General features: G+C 33.4%; 1 protein-coding gene across 2 annotated transcripts in view; it reads left to right on the top strand.

Annotated features, from left to right (window-relative positions):
• The window catches only part of LOC105257891 (teneurin-a), a 434,044-nt gene that overhangs the window by 85,298 nt on the left and 328,739 nt on the right, over positions 1 to 20,007 (top strand). The gene's annotated exons all lie outside the window — the stretch shown is intronic.

The raw sequence follows: 20,007 nt of genomic DNA, 5'->3' as shown, positions 1-20,007 counted from the left end.
GGCCATGGGAACATCTCGATTCAATCGGACTGCGGGATTCGTCGGAGCGTGAAAACGCTTGCAGAGCTTGCCACAGATATAGATGTGTGCACGCGTAGTTCGCAGCGCGCGCTTTCTGCAAAATCCCAGGACTGATGTGGCGAGTTATTGTGCTTTGCCAGCCGAATCTCGGTCAACTTCGCTCAGCGACTGAGTGACTGAGTGCTGTGCTTCGTTTATTGGCGTTCACTTCCGCCCGGAAAAACCAATTCTCCTACCCAGATACGCGCGATGGACGATTCGCTTGCATGCTCTTTCATACATTCCCATTACATTGATAAAAAGAGAGAGAGAGAGAGGAAAAGAAAGAATGTTTAGCACAAAATATAAAATATCTTGTCGATATTTTACTTATCTTAGCGATAAACAAATGAAATGCGATGGACATTTTATAACTTTTGCAACTATAAGCATCTACGATTTTTAAATTACACTATTAGATGAAGATAAAATATTTTCTAAAAAGCTTATTCAGTCAGCAATGCATTTTATTACTTAGATTTTTTCTAAAACAAATCATCGTGTTGATGTTTTACCCAGTTATACTCTGCAAAGTCAAATCCATGTCGTTTGTCACCCGCACTATGATATCCGTGCAATAAATGGCGCGTAATTAATAACGTGCGCACGATGGTGTCCACCAGAGCGCTGATATTTGTAATTAGCTATCGATAGAATTATGAAATGTCACAAATAACACTTAACTAAACGAATTCGCGTTAAACGCACGGTTTCACGCGTGTAAATACTGTTGCGGTTGATTGAATCAATTTATTCAGTTTATAAATGTGCCTCTCAATCGAGGGCATGTTAATAAATTGTCACTCATTATGTACATAAAATAATATTGCGTAATTATAAAAAATAAATAAGTATTTAAAGAAAGGATTATATTTGTATCAAGAAAATTCTCCGCCCGATGCAATGTTAATTTAGCGAATTTTTATTATCGATAAACGAAAATCTGTTGATTTTGATTTTGTAATGCTGATTATATTAGAGATGCCGCGAATCATTTTTAAAAAATTATAACGTATGATGCGCCATCGAAACTTTCGAGAGATGCAATATTTATGTTGCCATTAAATCATCGGGGGACCTCCACCTTACTTCTCGTTTCCATCAAGAAAACTATCCTAACTCTCTAAACGCCATTTCACATCGAATATCGTTTCTAACACACGGTACATCCTACGGCTATTCGTCTCTGGCGTCAGATCCCTCCAACCTTTTTTCATCCGCGACTCTTGCGAAGCAAGGAAAAGACGCTTCACCTTTCTAATATTTAATCCGCGCGAAAATTGACGCGTAGTCGCCCGCTCGATCCCCCGTTGGAATTAGATGAAAAATTCAGGTTTAAGGGAGGCGAACGTAGCCCGGAGACACCGTTGGACGTTAAAACTTGAAGGAAGCCTGACGCACCACCCGCGACGGAAACAGCCAATCTTCAACGTTGATTAACTAATCTCACTACGGCCGACACCGGTGAAAATAAATCTCTAGATTAAAGTTGCACCGATGTTGACGAAAAGACGCCGACGATAAAATTAATTTTCATTCGCGACTCTTTGACTGGCATTTGCACATTTAAATATCGATCGATATATAAACTGCACTCTGATATGATATTCTACCTCTGACATTCTGCTTCTAACGAGTCTTCGATTTTGGAACATTTAAACATCGGTCAATATATAACTACATTTTTCCATTTTGATATTCTATCTTTGATTTTCACATATTTCGTTTTAACGAAAATAATATATTTCGGATGCCCTACATCTAAATATATAGAAACGAAGTATACATGTATCATCTCTTTTTGTTGAAATATTCAGGTATTAATTTCAGGGTATTTATACTTTTTACTCTAAATTCAATATAAATTTATAAAAAATTTATAAAAAATTCTCTTACGTATAAAGTAACGTTGATTGTGTGTGTGTGTGTGTGTGTGTGTGTGTGTTGTATGTGTGTGTGACTGTAATTGTCTGATTCATCACGTCTCTTGCCATTATATCATGAAACTCGAAACGCATCCGTGTACGTGTTCCTCGTGTAGCGTGCACCCTCGATTCCTCGAGTCTAATCTGACATCGACGAACGAAGACAGTAATTCCGCGGACTGTTTGTTTTCCGCGACGCGGATGGGATGCGCTCGCTCTCGCGCGCGCAGGCACGACGTCTTAACTGCATACCGCCCGTAAACCTCGGCTTATCTGGAATTTATAGTAAAGCGGGTCGTTTCTTCGACGGCGAAGAACTTCGCTCGGTACAACCATTAAGTACGGCGCCGGGTAATGCCAGTTTTCCTCGGGATCTGCCTCGCGGCTGACTGGATACCACTAAAGAGGACGGATATCACGAAAGAAAAAATACGACGGAGATATCTACATATGTGCGCAAATATTGCGACATAAGCTGTCTTGGCCGTATGCGTATCAAGGAGAGCGAAAAATTGTACGCTTTTTTTTATGAATAGCGCAAAATGAAGTCGACGACAAGCGCAGTCTCGAGGATATGATAGAACAAAGTAGATGGTCGGAGTTTTTCATGTGCATATTTAAATCGTCTCTAATTCATAATTTGGAAAAGGATTTCATTAAAAAACGCTCTCTCCATGAAAGCTGTTTTCTTTTGTAAACTTTCTTGTATTAATAGCAGTTGTTTAATTAATCCTAATATATAAGTTTGAATGTGCCGCGATGAATCTTTGGACAGCATTGTAACTAAGGCTAGGAACCAAATTAATTTTCCACGAACATGCCATCGAAGGATATAGGGAAACCACTCTGCGTGATTGCGAATAATTTGTAACCTCGAGGTTTGCGGTCCAACGTGCAGATCGAACATTGTCAAATGTTCGTATAGTAAGACCGTTATGATGCAAATTCGCAAACTGTCATAGATTTTAATTAAAACATTGAATATACTTTTTTTTTGTCTCTACGCTGTTAATTCAAGATTTACGTGAGTTTGTTAAATATTTAAAAGAAAAAAATAAACCTGTATGAATAAAAATATAATGAGTCACATTGTGAATTTTCTGCTCAAAATCATTTATGTAGGCTTAAAAATATTTCAGAAAATTTTTATAATAATATGTATGATGTATAAAATTCTTCTCTTATTCTATTTTTTTTTTTTATTAACACATCTAAATATAAATATTTATATAAATTTACAACAAATAAATACGATTGTGATTTTAAAAAAAGAACTAATAAAAAATAATACTATCGAATACCCCTTATGATGATGTCTTTATTTTATTTAGCAATGCGCTGGCACGTATATTTTCTTTAACTATGCATATTTGCTTTGCAAAGACATGTACAAACATACGTTAAGTTCAATTACCAGGAAATATTATGTCGATCCGGAATTATTCAGTAGACCAGAATTGCGGTTTGCAATTGTGTACTCTACGGAATATTGGAGTATATGTGCTAACATCGCATATAGATAAAGCACCTGAGAAATTAATTGTTGATGAGTGTTGTAATCAATATAATTCTGTGCTCGTGGCGATTGCGAACCTCCACTCTAATCGCAAGTGTTTCCAGCATATGCATTGCGGTCATTGTATACAGCATGTTGTGTTATCTACGTTCAATTACTGATACGCGCGATACATGCAACAACTTAAATGTTTGTCTCTTTTACAGTTAAGAGATGTTCCAATTTAATATAAGAACAATAACATCTGCTTTGTCAATTATATATATATATATATTTCTAATCTGTAAACTATATATAATATACACTAGTAATATATATATAATCTCTGAAAACTGTATAATTCGAAAAAAGATGTCGCTCTAACACTATTACAATAGTTTTAACAATATCACAAGTTTTGCTGTACAAATATTTGAAAATTTACCTCGCGTGCGATTTCTCAAAGACTTCCGAAATCACTTCCATATCGTCGTAACTCTATTGAACCGCGAATGTGTAGCGACGAGGTCACCTATAAATTCGTATAGGACGACGTGAGAGGACAAAGAAAGAGAGAGAGAGAGAGAGAGAGAGAGAGAGAGAGAGAGAGGGAGGGAGGGAGGGAGGGAGGGAGGGAGAAGGGAGAAAGAAAGAGAGAGAAAGCGACTAGATGTCGGTAGACAGAGCAACAAAGATAGAATACAAGAGAGGGTGGATAGACGAGGATGGCAAGAAAATGAGACGAATCAGAAGGGGAGGTAAAAAGCGGGGGAGGGGAGAGAGAAAACTGGGCCACCGTGCTATCGATGCATTCGGATGAAATCGTACTCTATTCCTTTTCCTCTCTTCTTCCCTCCCTCTCGCTGTTCTTCCTCGCTATTCCATTCCCTCTTTCGATTTGAACCAGCACCGGCAACTCTTCTCCGTAGCAAACGGTTTCGGGACCTGTTGTAGGTCCTCTTGCAATGGTGCAACAGTAATCCGGCATCTGCTGGACCCTTTTATTGTATATAGATATATGTATGTGTATATACATGTAGTTCTCTGACCAGAGCTTATGTTTGCATATCAGATGCAGAAGCCCGACAATGCAAACTTTTTTATTTAGATTAGAATGACTGTTCAAGTGGCGGTGCCTGAACCACAATCGATTTTCCGAGCAAATAGAGATTTCATCCTGAGAATAGATATTGATATCGTGTAGATTATTTACTGCTGTTTCTCATCTTTTTTATCTTGATTATCGATATTAAAGTATTATAATTTGACATAAAGACTTTATTTAATGAAATATATCAAATATAAAGATATGATAAACGTGGCTGTGTGTGTATGATAAATTTTTTCTTAAAAATTTATAAAATACAAAATTCGTGCAAAGATAAATTCATCGTTATCTTGAATCAATAACCCGGAAATAAATATTTGTAGAAAACAACAAATTTTACGAAACAAAATATTGCAATAGAAAATATGTACTTTTTCTGCCTTTGCTTTCTATTTATTGTTTTAAAATACATTCACCGTAAAATAGCAGTTGATTCATTACATTATTAATTCTTATTTCCCCTAGGGTTACTCTATAACATGAATGTTTATTCTTTTGCATCAAGAAATTTTTTTTTGCAAAATTCCGTATAATTGCAATAAAATCCAATATATGTATGTACATATATAGCTAAATTTAAAAGATTATTTTTATCTGACAGTATAAGAATAGAGGTCATCTTTTCTCAATTTCTTTATTTCAATGCTAACTCTGCGCTTGTTTTCTTTCATAACGTGCATATATTATATGTCACTATGATTTTTTTCAACAAATACATATTTCACATTTTAAATGTCGTTTCAATTATGCAGAGATATATGTTTTCTTTAATTACGCGAATTCATTTCTATATCTGTTTCTCGCATGATATATAACTTGACGTTATATTTCAAAAATATTGAGACAGAATGTTAAACTTGCAAAAATACATGCTAATAGTTGATAAAATCAACAATACGATTCTTTCAATTTTAACGCATCTGTCACATGTGTGGTGATTTTAGAAAATCTCGCATTGCTCGCAGCAAAGCAACGCTTTGACGTTCTCTATCTTGGGCGAAATGTCTCTTGATTCCGCTTAAAGGTAAATAGAAACGGTCGGACGATGAAACGGATGTGTCCGGTGATACGGGCGTGTGTATTTACGTTGGTCAGCGTTGCGGCGAAAAGCGATAAGTCATACAGTCGATATTATGCAGGTGACGTGATATGAATTTTAGTTGCCCTCATAACTCGAGAGAGCAAGGAGTTTCCTTCTCTGTACGTCCACTCCGAACGCATATAATCCTCCATGCGAATAATTCCAAAGAATGTTCGTGATTTACGTTGAGATTTATTCTCGTTCCCGCTTTATAATAACTTCCGGCTTTATAACTTTCGGATAAGCTTACATGAGAAAATCAGATTTCATGCATTGCACTTTTCACACGTAACCGGACAAAGTCTTATAATATTCCTGCAAAAGAGTCAACAGCTTCGGACATTATAGTTTTATCGCATTTAAGTTTTATCATTTATTGCTATGCTATCGAATAAACAAAATCAATGATAAGTTCGTTAACTTGACATTTGAAAGAAACGCATAAATAATAAAATATTTGTTCTTATTAACTATATGATACATTAATTTTTTTTAATATCGAAAATATCTTAAATTGTTATCTTATAAATCCCTATAATCCTTTTGCTTGCTGTAAAATTATTGCTGAAGATAATATATATATATATATATATATATATATATATATATATATACATCGTTTTCATACATTTTCACATCTAGTGGCCCACCTCTCGCGCGGAAAATTCATTAAAACGCGCTTTACGTACATCGAGGTCAATGTAGAGGAAATGAGTAACCTGGATTTAGCGATCCTCACGATTCGGCTGTAAACAGAGTTTCTCGGTATGTTACCTCCGAGATTCACGGCAAAACCGCAGTAGATTTAGACTAGCGCCTTGGAGCGTTTCCGTTCAGATCTATGGTGTCAGACTAGTAATGCACCAAGGTGAATATTTCGCATGGACCGAGATCTCAGCGGGAAATCCCCATACTATAAAAATCTGGATTTGCATCTCACGGTGATTTCGCGGTAAGCTGATTTTCGCTATCCTATTACGCGAAAATTTCAGAACTACATTTTCCTACATTCTCCTAATTTCCATTTACCTACAGCATATGCGGTTTGGATTCCGGTATACGAACGAAATACATGTTCTTGCAAGCAAGTATCTCTCCCGTAAATATTTATGCAAATAATTAGTGCGTGTAATTTGCTCTTTCCTCTTTATGACCTCAGCTTTCAAATTACTTCCCTAATTATACGTTGTTCGTGATAATTTTTCCACTCTCGAGTTAAACTCAATAGCTTAATACGTTATTTTTTAGAACATCAAATTTACATATATATCTTTTGCTAACAAGTGAGTGTATAATCGTTTTATTTTATAGTACGTCAATTTTTTATATCATTTATTTGAAGAATATATCTGTATACATTAAATTATTTTTCAATATAATTCTCTAACTTTAACTCAAAGTAAAAATGATAAATTTTTTTTATATTTTAATTCCGAAATAAGAATTTTAAAAGATGGCAAACCTTGAAGCAGTTAGCATAAACGGTAAAAGACATGTTGCAACGCCCAGTATAATTACCAGAAGCCCTTCTTTAGTATGTGTATATAAATATTCATAAGGCGTTTCGAGATATTCTTACCAACGTGACCATGGGTCTTGTCCTTAATTAACAGCTTTATAAAATAGACTGTTGATAGAGTCTCTGAGATTCCCTGTCTTTGCTATACCCTTTTTGAAAAGTAAAACATGCATATATTATAATCACTTTCTCTCTAGAATATAAACGGCTAATAAATGCCTAACATTAATATTTTGTAAAATTATCATTAATTAACAAATTTTTAAATTTGTAAGATGCAATTCATGAATATTATCAAGCATTAATAAGATAAAAGAATTGATGGCGGTTTAAATAAATAATTCTTTTTTCTCTACGACGTTTAATTAATTTTACAAAATTAATAAGTTTATATATATTGGTTGATTGTATTTTCTTCCAAGTAAAAACTTCAATATTCCACTTGATAATAAGTTCAACTGGATTATAAATAAATTTGTTAACTGCTACAATTAATTTGTAATAATATTAAGATGAGTGACTTTAGAACTTTCTGGTAGAAATTTCTCGCTAAATAAACGATCTCTTAAAATCTTAATTCATTTCCGTTAAGTTTCTCAGCGGTATTCTTGAGTCATTACAATCGGGAACACATTATGTATTTACCACACAAAAAGATAATAGTGATATATTAATATTTAAAGAACCGTAACACGTATAATTATTTGTGTATGTGGGCGCGGCATTTCTTTCGCGAATATCGTATCCTCCCAGTATCCTCGATCGTGCAGTCAACTATTTATATTCTACAAGTGATGATACCTCATCTCAAAGCATGTCGCGGTTATGCGCGTGTCGTCTTGCGATTGCAATCGCACACGGAATATATATTGCGTCAATGAACGCCGATGGATGTCTCACTAGGGTTACCTAGTAGTAGCTTACGCATCGTGCAAGGCAAGTTGAGGCAATTGTCTGTAAATGATGAATGTCTGCGAGGCGGGTAGGAACTGCGGGTGCTACATATATATGGGAGGGTTACCGAGATCAAATGACAATTACTACCGCAGAACACCCGTTGGACAATGACGTATGTACTGCTTCATGCTGGTCGGGACCAAAAGCCGCATATTCTATCCTAGAACAAAGGATAATGCATCCATATCGCACTTAGTAACGAGACTCTCAGTGCTGTCAACATTATCACAAATATGAACAATTAATATCGAGTGGGCAAAATATCAAAGATATATAGTGTTACTCGATGCGTAAGAATATGCGATAATAAAGTATATCAATGCACGTCATGTATTTCACATTAAATTAATTAATTTCATATTAATTTTAGTTTTTAGAAAAAATAAAGCCTAAAATGATCGCTTATAAAAATCTTGATTAACACATAATCAAAATTATCACAGTGACGTCAGAGATGCTAATATTAAAATATGTGAATCCAATTTAAATTGAAATTTAAACGATCATATATCATACGAGAATTATAAACCAAATTGTTAATGTGAGAAAGAGAGAGAAAAAAGAAAGAAAAAGATTTGACCTACTTTTTATTATTATTGTACTTAAATTTAATCGCAACGCCAATATATATATATATCTTAGATAATTTTCAGTCTTGACAGAAATAACAAACTATTCCTTATTCAACAAGTTATATTCTTAATATCCAAGATATTAGTTTATTTAACAAAGTGTGTTCTCAATATAAGCTTAATGTAATCAGTGCAATTAGGTTTAACTTATCTTACACAATCGAGATATATTTTATTTATTTCTAGCGTAAATAATTTTTCTAAAATTCTGACTGAAACAACATTTTTGACGCATACCAACATTATCTCAAGAGCATTGCACTTTATCGAATTCGTATCTATATCGCGATACTCGTTAAGGGTTATTTATCGGCTAAACTTTTTGAGCCTGCAGATTTGCGCCGTCTTTTTCGTTATCCACGCTCGTATATCACCCGCTATTCAATCAAGGTATCTTGTTCTAAGCCGAGCAACAAACCACCCTTAAGCACCAATCATGACGGCTGGACTTGATAGATGGATTCAATTCACGGTAAGGATACTCTTATTGAACATTCCGCTACGACCATCGGAGGTACAACGAGTATCATAATCTTCTGATGCATCGATCATGTTCATCAATTACATATGGTACAGCGACGATGCTTGTAATGTTGGTAATGTAGTAGGATACAAATGAACGAAATTGAGGAGTAATATAGCATGATTATTTGCTCCAAAATTACAGATAGTACTGTGCACCAAATGCTAATCAAGAAAAGAAGATAAAATCAAGGAGAGATATGGTAATAATATATAAACAAAAATAGGATAAATTAAAAAAATGACAAGAACTGCAATTGTATTTGATATCTGTTTTGTACATGTGATTACGAATACAAGAAATAAGATCGTATCGTTGGAACTGAAAGGTTTCTATAACGAATGTGATTCTATCCGTATTAATTTACCTGATGGCAGACCGTCACACTTTTCGCATTACACATCGCTTATCCCGCGTCCCGTTTGCAACATATTGCAAATCCATTACGAGCGGCGAGCTTCAGGTCGTAAAATTTATCGCGTTATCCACGGTCAAGCATGCTCAAAATGCATATGCGCGATATTTGTAGAGTGCATTTCTGTGCAATCTATGCTATAAAAGTTACGCTATAAAAGTGTAAAAATGCTCTTAAAGAGACTCTCGCTGTTGGTACCCGTCACGCCGCGTTGTGGCTCTTACGCTACGTATAACCAACAGAAGTTAATTACGAGTCTTTTCTGAAAAAAGCCGGGATGAAAGTAACACCAGAGAACCATCTCTATAAATCTACGTTATATACGTGTGTAACATTACATCCCTTCCTTGTAATTGTTTCATACGGTATTTACAATTTAAATAATCGTCATTGATAGCATGTTTTTATTAAGCGTTTTTATTAAGCGTTTTTATTAAGCGTTTTTCGTTCATTTTTATAATCAAACACATGTGTACAGATTTTTCGTTTCAAAATTTTATTTCCAACGGCACGAGCCGACGAATTCGATTGAGTCGAAACGACTAGCCCGTAATCGACAAAGGATAGAATGACCCACATTTAAATTTGGGAAACGATAGTGACAGAGAAAGAGAGGGAAAGCATAGTCGTCAACGAGAAATAGGAAGACCCGATTTCAGGCTTTAGAATCGAATAGATAGGAATATGGATGGATGGATTAGTCGAGACGGAGGCCTGCGGATGGAACGCCATAGAGAAGTCGCTTGACCTCCCGACTTGACATCGTGATCCGTCATTTACGAGCAATTAGGCATAGCGCTATGTACGCTTGAGTAGAGCGTCATCTATATATCGGGTTCTACTTATCTAGCAGCCATTCGATCTCGACGTGTCGGCATTATCAATCTCTAAGCATATCGTGGCCCGGCCAGACCTACCTTTGCCCTGTACCACCTATCAGCCTAATCTCTCTACTCGCCTACGTATGCCATGTTCCTACCCCCGCATGGCGCAAACATCGCCATTGTGTCTATCTATCGGACTGCCATACGTAGGGGCGTACTCAGGGTAATAGCATCGAAAATGATTCTATTCTCGGAAATAATGGCACGGCCCCGCACCATCTATCGACGCGTCCGATCCAGATTTGACCATGCGCGGTTGCGATATGTCGTTGCTGTCGTTCATCCCGATCCGGGCGATTTCTCCAATGATGTTGACATTTAACGCACGATGAATTGCATCGTTTTATAAAGCGTATTTCTTTGCTTGCCATTAAATCGCTCGAAGCGATATTGTCGTGCATAAACTATTTGTGACATTTACGCGGTTTAATATCAAGATAAAAAAAAAAACAGTAAAAAATAAGAGATTTATTGAGAAAATAAGAACAAAAAATGTAAGATTTATTTATAAAGTTTATTTCACTCGACAAGATTATCAAATGCATTGCATATCTTCGTAAATTCACTGTCCTTATTATATATTTGTAGTTTTTATTGCATTCGCCGCTTGCTAATGTAGGAATTTCCCTAAGAATTACTTCCCGGCTTGATTGACGAGCCGTGCTGCACTTAGGTGTCAGACATACCGTTTTATCGGGCTTTTCGGTAATTAATCTAATCCTCGTAACGATGAATGGACAAGTTCGTGATAAACGACGCTGTTACATCGTGCTTGCCTATCACCGACTAATTTATTAATACCATGAATATTACTTTCGGTGTAATCATGGCTATTGTCGTTGTTCTTGCGCGAGCGATTCGTGTAACGATAATAATTATGATTGACATCCTTATTAATCATTCTCGAAAATGCAAAATAGTACAAATATCGAAATTATTGAAACGAGAGTATTTATGGAGAAAACATTAGCGCTTTCTTCATCGATAATTACAACGGTTAATGTAATTCTATTTTCATTCTTATTTTCTTTTTATTAATGTTACAATAAAAACGTTATAAATAATTAGATGTAAGCAGTGAATAATTGTTTTATGAATATATTCAGTTTACGCAAAAATTCAGAACTATTATACAACCATAAATGTAATTATCAATTATGTTTTTTGCAAAGAGAATTCTCAGAGCTTAAGGGTTAAAAAAAAAACACGTGTATTGAGAATCTAATTATTACAGGACTCGACCAGTTTCTCAAACAGAGGATGCAACGGTGTTAGTGACAATAAGCGAGACACGCGCGACAGCGGCACGTACCGAACGGAGTTCGTTTGTTACGACAAATAGAATTGGTAATACGATTATGACCATTATCTCTTTGCACCGCATCTACAGATACGTTGCGTTCGTACATATTCGGCATTCAGTTGGTTTGCAACAATAGCTTTCTCGTCGAATCTCCTATGTCTTTTCAGTCAGATAACAGGATAAAATTGCGAATGAATTTCTAATATACACATAATTATATGGAGATTATATGGAGATAAAAAATATATTAGCATAAATGTATATATATATATATATATATATATATATATATTAGATTATTATTTATATCTTATGTTATTTTTTACATTAAAGCAACTTTGACCAAATTTTTAGTTTTTATCGCGAGAAAATATACATTCAATTTTTTTTTATTTCTCTTTTGGAATTTTTTGAACCAAATAAAACTGAAAAATGTATTTCATGCATCTAAAAATTGAAAAGTTGGCAATCATTTGAGATAAAACGAAAAAAGTATTTCACAGTATATGTTGCACTGATTCATCCTGAAAATACGAGTTTTTATAAAATTATATCTTGAAAGAGATACGCAATAAAGAGCACCTTTTCTTAAACAATTATTAAAATTATTTAAATTACGAATTTAAATGTTTATATCGAAAATATGATTCGATGATTTGCTCTTAATACTATTCAGAAAATTGATCAATTTAAAGTAATTCTATGCTTGTTACTCGTGTATATTCTGATTAAAAAACTGATTATTCTGTTTATGATAATGTATTATTATTTTAATTACACTGTAATAGCATTTATTTGTCGCAGGAGTTTACATTATATCCATAATGAAAACCAATATGTGTATGATTCCGTTATCTCATTATATTTTATTAAACAGTATATTTTAACGATTTATACATATATTGCTTTCATCTTTGAATATATGGAATTTTAATCTAGATTTCATTTCTATCGTGAAATTTGCTTAATAAATAAATGAGATTCTAGCTAAAATGCTTTTACAGTCCCAGAGAGATTCTTAAAAATAAAGGAATATGTATGAAGAAATATTTTTTTAATTAAGCATAAAGAAATATTTTTTTAAATTAAGCATAAAATAATCTTTTAATCAAGCATAAATAAGTTGCATAAACATGTCAATTTGCGTTATTTCAATCTAATATGCATAGTCGTTTCTGTACAGCGAGGAAACTTGCAGACTGTAGTTGTAAAGTTTCAAAATTTAAATTGTATTAAATTATGATTTTACGCATTCGCGCTGTATTTGGAAATACTTTTTAATTATTATAATACTTTTTATCATATTTTCTATTAATAATTAATAGTAATTTGTATATCATAAATATGATAAGGCATAAATTAAAAATCAATGAGAAGCAATTATTGTAGGTAATATATCACAAGCACAATATGCATGATCTATTTATATAAATTGTTACGACACAAGCGCTCATTAATTATTTGCCGTATCATATGCACTAGCTGATCGATACTACCAATTTTAGAGCATGATTAACTTTTGATAACAAGCATATCACGTAACATTGATATTTTTGAACAACATTATTTTTAACAACACTATTTTAACTGCAAATTAAATTGTATCATATATTACACATATAGAAATCGTGATTTGAAATATTATATATACATGTTTTATAGTTTAATAATTAATCTTTTATTGATTAATATTTCAAATTAAAAAGTACACATTTATATATACTTGTGTCCTATTATCGTTCTTTAATTGGTTATCGATTATCGTTATAAACTTAGAAGATATCACGTGTCGATTGGCTGTCATTCTCGAGGCAAATTTATAAATGCATCTCTAAAATAAGCGATACGCGGTGCCGAGACTTAAATTAGAATTAAAGTGCTTCTCGATTTATGGACGATCATAATCGTTGCACGATTTGCCAACGATTTCGCTCAGCCTTGATAATATACCGTAAGATACAGCAGAGATCGAAACACTGCGAACGTGTCGGTTTAACTCGCATCAAGTAGCAATCCTGGCAAATTACTGTCCGTGTCTACAGCTCCGAAGGTATGCGCAGGTATGCTCAGGTATGAGAATAGCTCCGTGGCACATATACACAACGTTTGTAGGCAGATAGTACACAAGCAACTGGAGCTAATGAAGATGTTTGTCAATACTGGCGTGTTACCGTATGCCGTAACTGTTATCCTCTCCCCCGCCGCCCATCACTAGAGGCTAGATCGTCTTGTTTCTGCTCTATATCAGAACCATAATGTAGATCTCGGGCTTTGATATAGATCGTTATAGACATATGCAGTTATTTGGATAATCAACCGGTTATCCAAACATGCAGGATATACAGGATATGCATGTCATTATTCCGTGTTGTTAATATCAAACTTTACTATTTCATTATTTCGTATACTATTTGTTATTATCAAAATTAAATCACGACAATAGATTAAATCTTTAATAAAATTTCTGCATCTTGCTGATTTACAAGTTGCAATTTGCAAGAAGTGAAAAATCCGCAACGCACCTATTGTGATTGAGCGTGAAGAGATAAAGCGCGAGAATTTTGTATTTTACTGTTTTACTTTATAAACTCCAATTACCTGTCATATTTGGATGTTGCAGAAGATATCTAACATTATTCGACGCCATGCTCGTTTAATTTCTCCTTGCATGGTCTAAGATAATTGAGTGATGTCACGCTACATGATAATATATAATGCAGACTTCATTTGAAAGTAAATTGACGTATAATTTTATTCGATTTTAATCCAAACTACATATTCAGTATATTATAGCCATTAGTTATAATTATTAGAAACACTCAGCATTTTTGTTACATGATTAAACAAAATTTCTTGATGATGAATATGAATTCGGATATGTACATGCACGCGCTGTGATTCATAACTACAATTGTCATTATCTTCATTTCACTTCATTAAGCAGCGCAAAACTGATACATAATTTAATGAAAAAATTTTCTAACTAACGAAAAATCAATTGTCACAGTTAATATTTATATCGCAGCAGCATGCACTGATTCCGAAATATGATGATAACACACAAAGCAAATAATCTTTATTATAAAATTAAAAAATATTTCTCTTTAAAAAATATTTCCATTTAAAAAATTATTTCCCTTTATTTCCTCTCTCTTATCAAAATTTTCACTATATATTAATAATATTCCATCGTTCATTATCACGAATTTACAGCAAGAAAAATTCCATTAATATGTGAAAAGATATTTTCTCTTTTCATTGATACATTGTTTTAAGAAACAAAGGTCGATATATAGATTACGCATGAATGGATTCATTAGAAATGTTGATTGTCTAAAGAAAATAAAATTCGCAAAAAGTACACCTATGTAAAATATGTATGTGGTCCGCGGAAACAAATATACGTAGTAAAATGTATGGGTCGATATATGCGCGATATTCAGATTGTTAATGCATGTTGGGAGAATGTAGTAGCTTGTAAGAGCTACTTCTCGGATGGACGCAGGTTTTAGTACGTAATTATTAGATTAATACGCATTGTGCAAACGCGGCACGTACTACACTTATTGTAGTAGCGAGACCCACGCTTCGCCGCGTAATTATGTTAGAATTCCTATGGGCCGGTTCTGTGTTTATCTTTTTCGTATCCTACATTCCGGAAAATTCGATCATTTAAAGCGATGCTTGGCTGAGCTCGTAGTAATCTCATAAATATCCACGCTACGTTGAAACATTTAATCAAAGCGGAAGAAAAGCAAATCAGGCTAACAATCTGAAATAAGTAATTTAAATTACAATGCATTCATACGGTTTCTGACATGCGTTCACGGCTGACTTTTAACAACTACTTTTTTCTCACGAAATGACTGTAATTACACTAGAGATATACGAAGCTTGCATTGATGAACTTTTAATACAATTTGATAAAAATGTACATTATGGAAAAATATTACTTTTCCTTGTTATATAATATTGCGCGTAAGATTTTTTCATATTACTTTCCTGTTATATATTTCCTTTTATAATTAAAGAATTGTATAGCTTTGTTTTATTCACTGGAATGTAGATTTACAACAATGTTATATTTTATTATTAATATTCAAATATAAATGAGATATCATATTTAAAAAACAAGATCTTTAAAGAACTACATATTTTCCTTCTTTTTAATAATTTATTAGAAGTTTGACATTATCACTTTCATCGTGACGCATTTTATATAGCTATTTCTGTATAGATATTAGATTCCATAATAATTTACAAGTTCTTAAACTTAATTTTAACACACATTATGATTTGATTTGTTAGCAATCATGACAAAATTAAAAGTTAAACAACAAGCTTTTTTGCTTAAAAGTAACTGAATCTATCTATAATATTTAATTTTTGTTCAACATTTTTGCGATTTAAAGTATGTTACAACGAAACGTGAAATCAAATGCGTTTTTGCGTATGTATGTAGAATCATCTCTACAATTTTTCCGTGTCATCTGTGTAACAGCAAACAGAAAGAGTAGATACATTTACATACCAGCTCGCATGGCTGTCCGCTCCAAATTCCAGTCCCTTTGATTCAAACAGTGCGATTCCACATTGAAATTCACGCGTTTTTGCACCTAACAATAAGCGCAACGCGGCGAGTCACGCCCTTTTCGTAACAATGAAACCAAACCAAATATGGAGATCATAGTCCAATGATTCGTTGCTAGCTCGAGCAGATCTGAAATTTTCTCTATGATTGCTCTGCTAGTCATCGACAGAAGCTTACAATCGCCATGTAAACCGATTTCGTTCTGCGGAAAAGTGTTCTCGAATTCATGTTGTCAAGAGCCCGACTGCATAAGAAAGTCTTTTCTATTATGTATTTCCTCTCTCTTTCTCACGCGATTTACATAATTATATTCTCTGTGTATAACGTCAACCATACGAAATAGAATGGAAATTCTCATAAGCGTGATAATGATGACTTGCTTATCTCCGATCTAAATCGCGCTGAATGTACGTCTAAAGTTGCACTCGATAAACTCTCATTGACAACCATCGTATTTTTGTCTTGTGAATACACTTACATGTGCCGACACAACGCGATCATCAATTTTAAAGTTAGGCGAGTAAAGTTTATTTCGCGTAGCGGGCCGTGCAAAGGCCACGACTATTGTGAAGTTGTTCAAGTTGTTGGAGACCCAACCCCTCTTCGAACGAAACCTAGCATTCACGTTCGTCCAATTCCCAGTAAAGAGGTACTGCGTATCGGAATATTCGTGGACAAGCTTATTTTATGTACAGAATGCGCTATTTTTTTATTGTATCAACGTAAAACGTAGAATAAAAAAGTCCAAAACAAAAATGATAAACGCGTACAAGCGTATCATGTAATTTCATCCAATTAAAAGGAATTCTTTTCATTGATGCAATGGATATAACACCATACATTGACATCCGTGAAATAAAGGTGCACCAGCTTAAGTTTTTCGCATTTCTCTTGACAATAAAACGCTCACAAGTCCGACGAATCGCGAAATAAGCATGAACGTTTGAAAGCACGTTTCGGAAAACAATACGTTCAATTATCGATTGCCGTGACATCAAATATTGATCTCTTAATGCGAGTGTCTCGTGATACGTTACGTATTCCATGTATTGGTAATCTCACTACTATTCTATGGAATTTCCCAGGCTAGCTGGTGGAAAATCATTTTATTCCGATCGTTTTATACTATTCCCGTGCTATTCTAGCTTTATTAAATTTTGAAGCATGTACGCTGTACTGTGCTCCATCTCTCCGAGAAACAAATTGTGTTTCATACAATTGCAAATTTAATGTAGTAGAAGATTTATGTATTGATTTATTTCTATTCACATACGAAAGAGAGAAAAATATTTAATAATGTGTACAATACAATAAAATTCTGGAGTTTTAAATATTTATTATATTTATCGGACAAAATCGCATACGGTTTCTATATAAAATTGAATTTTATTTAAACAATTGATATAGATATTTTTATCAAGTTTCTCTCGATGAATTCTCTTTTATATGCCAAATATAAAAATTATTATTTATATCATATATATGATATTGTGCACACAAGCTATATTTTTAAAATTACATAGTTTCTGTAGAGTTGACAACTTAAATAGTAGGGCAGTCTTTAGCATTACCTTCTAACATTCACGAAATTACGTTTAGATATATATGTACGTACAGTTGGTAGGCAATAATGAATGTGGTGCAGATCCCTAATAATTGAAGTTAACTGTTCAAAGTCGTGATCATTAATTATATCAATGGAGAGACCGATAATGATTTTGACCCAATTAATCGTTCCAGCAGGATGATTTGCAGTATGCACTGTATAAACGGAAAAAGACATATAGGTAAAAATAAATGAAGCGTTTATATTCATAATTACAAGCGCCACGCGATCGATGTTCTTATTACCGAATAAATATCAATATCAATTATTCTTTGTAAAATGCGTGCATAATGGAAATACAAATATTTTTAACAATACATTTGCGTAGGTATATATTACTAAATGTAAATGTATTGTTAAAAATATTTTTATTTTCATTTTACATAAACAAGAGTTGCGATAAATATAAAATCATTAAAATAGTATAAATAGTTTGTAAAATAATTAAATCCATAAAATAATATTTATTAAACTTACATAATAAAAATTATAAAATTTTACAGTAACCATGAATATTTTATAACACTAAATAAAATTATTTAATTTTTATTTCTATTTTTGTGCAAAATATAAATTTTATTAGTTGTCCTATTGATTTTCAAAAAAGATTATAACATATATTTAGTGAAGGCGAAAAAAAGGGCAGTTGACATCTTGTTAGCAAGCGATATAGTAAGAGATTTAAAATATAAAATACTAACGATTATATGTATGTTGGTTTATCCAATTTATGTATTATATATATCAGAATATGAAAAGTGTTCCTCAGGAGACTGATGTAATTATATGGAACAAATATTTGTGGTTCGAAATAACAAATATTTGTTAATCGAACCGTTATATTTATTACGTTTCTCATATGTTAAAATGCCCTGGTTTCGCATAAACATGAACATTCAAATGCATGCTATAATACACGCGCACATCTTTTTCTTATAAATGTGTGTGTATATATATATATATATATATATATATATATATATATATATAAATCTTCTTACTTTCGATCCTAATTAAAATTCTTTTTACTGCTCTTAAAATCTTTGTTCGTTTTTTAGCGATATCTTGTTTCTATTCTATTGTATCTTTATTATCCTTCGTAGTTAGTTTGAAGCACGCGACAAGAAAACAATATCCCCGTTCGTGTCTTTCATTCACTCTCGAGGAGCTTTTCTAGAATCGTGCTAATCTTTAATAAGGGAACTCTATAGTCTGTAACGCATTGTGTAAGATCTTACTGCCTCTATGCTTCGAGAAGCAAGTTTCGAACTTGGCACAACTTCAGTTAGCTTTGAATTTCTTAGCCTTCCTGAATACTATAAACGAATTTTATTTATATCTGTATACGCCACTTTACATATATATGATAACAAAAGCTCTATCTGTGAAATCGCATTAAAGTAAGAAAAAAATATACTTAAATTTCTGAATATATATAAACGCGACAGTAGAAATCTGTAGTGATACAAATTTCGTTCGGTTAAAAATAATAACTCCGTGACAAGTAATGCATGTGCAGAAAAATTAACCATAGAGACACACAATATCGTAAAATGTTAGATGAGATAAGTTGATGAAAGAATATAGTGACGAAGTTTCCGTTGCCTCTTATATTCATGCTCAAAGTTGTAAAACGCAAAAGTAGTGGAAAAAATATTGGTAGGTTGAGGTGCGCTTTATAGCGCAGTTGATTGTGTGTGCGTAAAGTGGAGTACGAGAGTCTCCACGGAGTAATGTATGGCGGCGTGGTTTTTATGCGTCTGCGAATGAATCAGTAAAGGCATTTTTAGTGTAACGCGAAGTGATAATAAATTATATGCACGAACTCGACACACGCAGGCTACAGGAGAATACGTTCGTGATAAATTCGATGGATAATTATTGACGCTATCATCTGTGCACTACAAA

The sequence above is a fragment of the Camponotus floridanus genome, unplaced genomic scaffold (genome assembly GCF_003227725.1).
Source record: "Camponotus floridanus strain SB8 unplaced genomic scaffold, Cflo_v7.5 scaffold46, whole genome shotgun sequence".
Taxonomy (NCBI): domain Eukaryota; kingdom Metazoa; phylum Arthropoda; class Insecta; order Hymenoptera; family Formicidae; genus Camponotus; species Camponotus floridanus.
The sequence above is the reverse complement of the archived record's forward strand: the minus strand, read 5'-3'. Positions and strand labels throughout refer to the sequence as shown.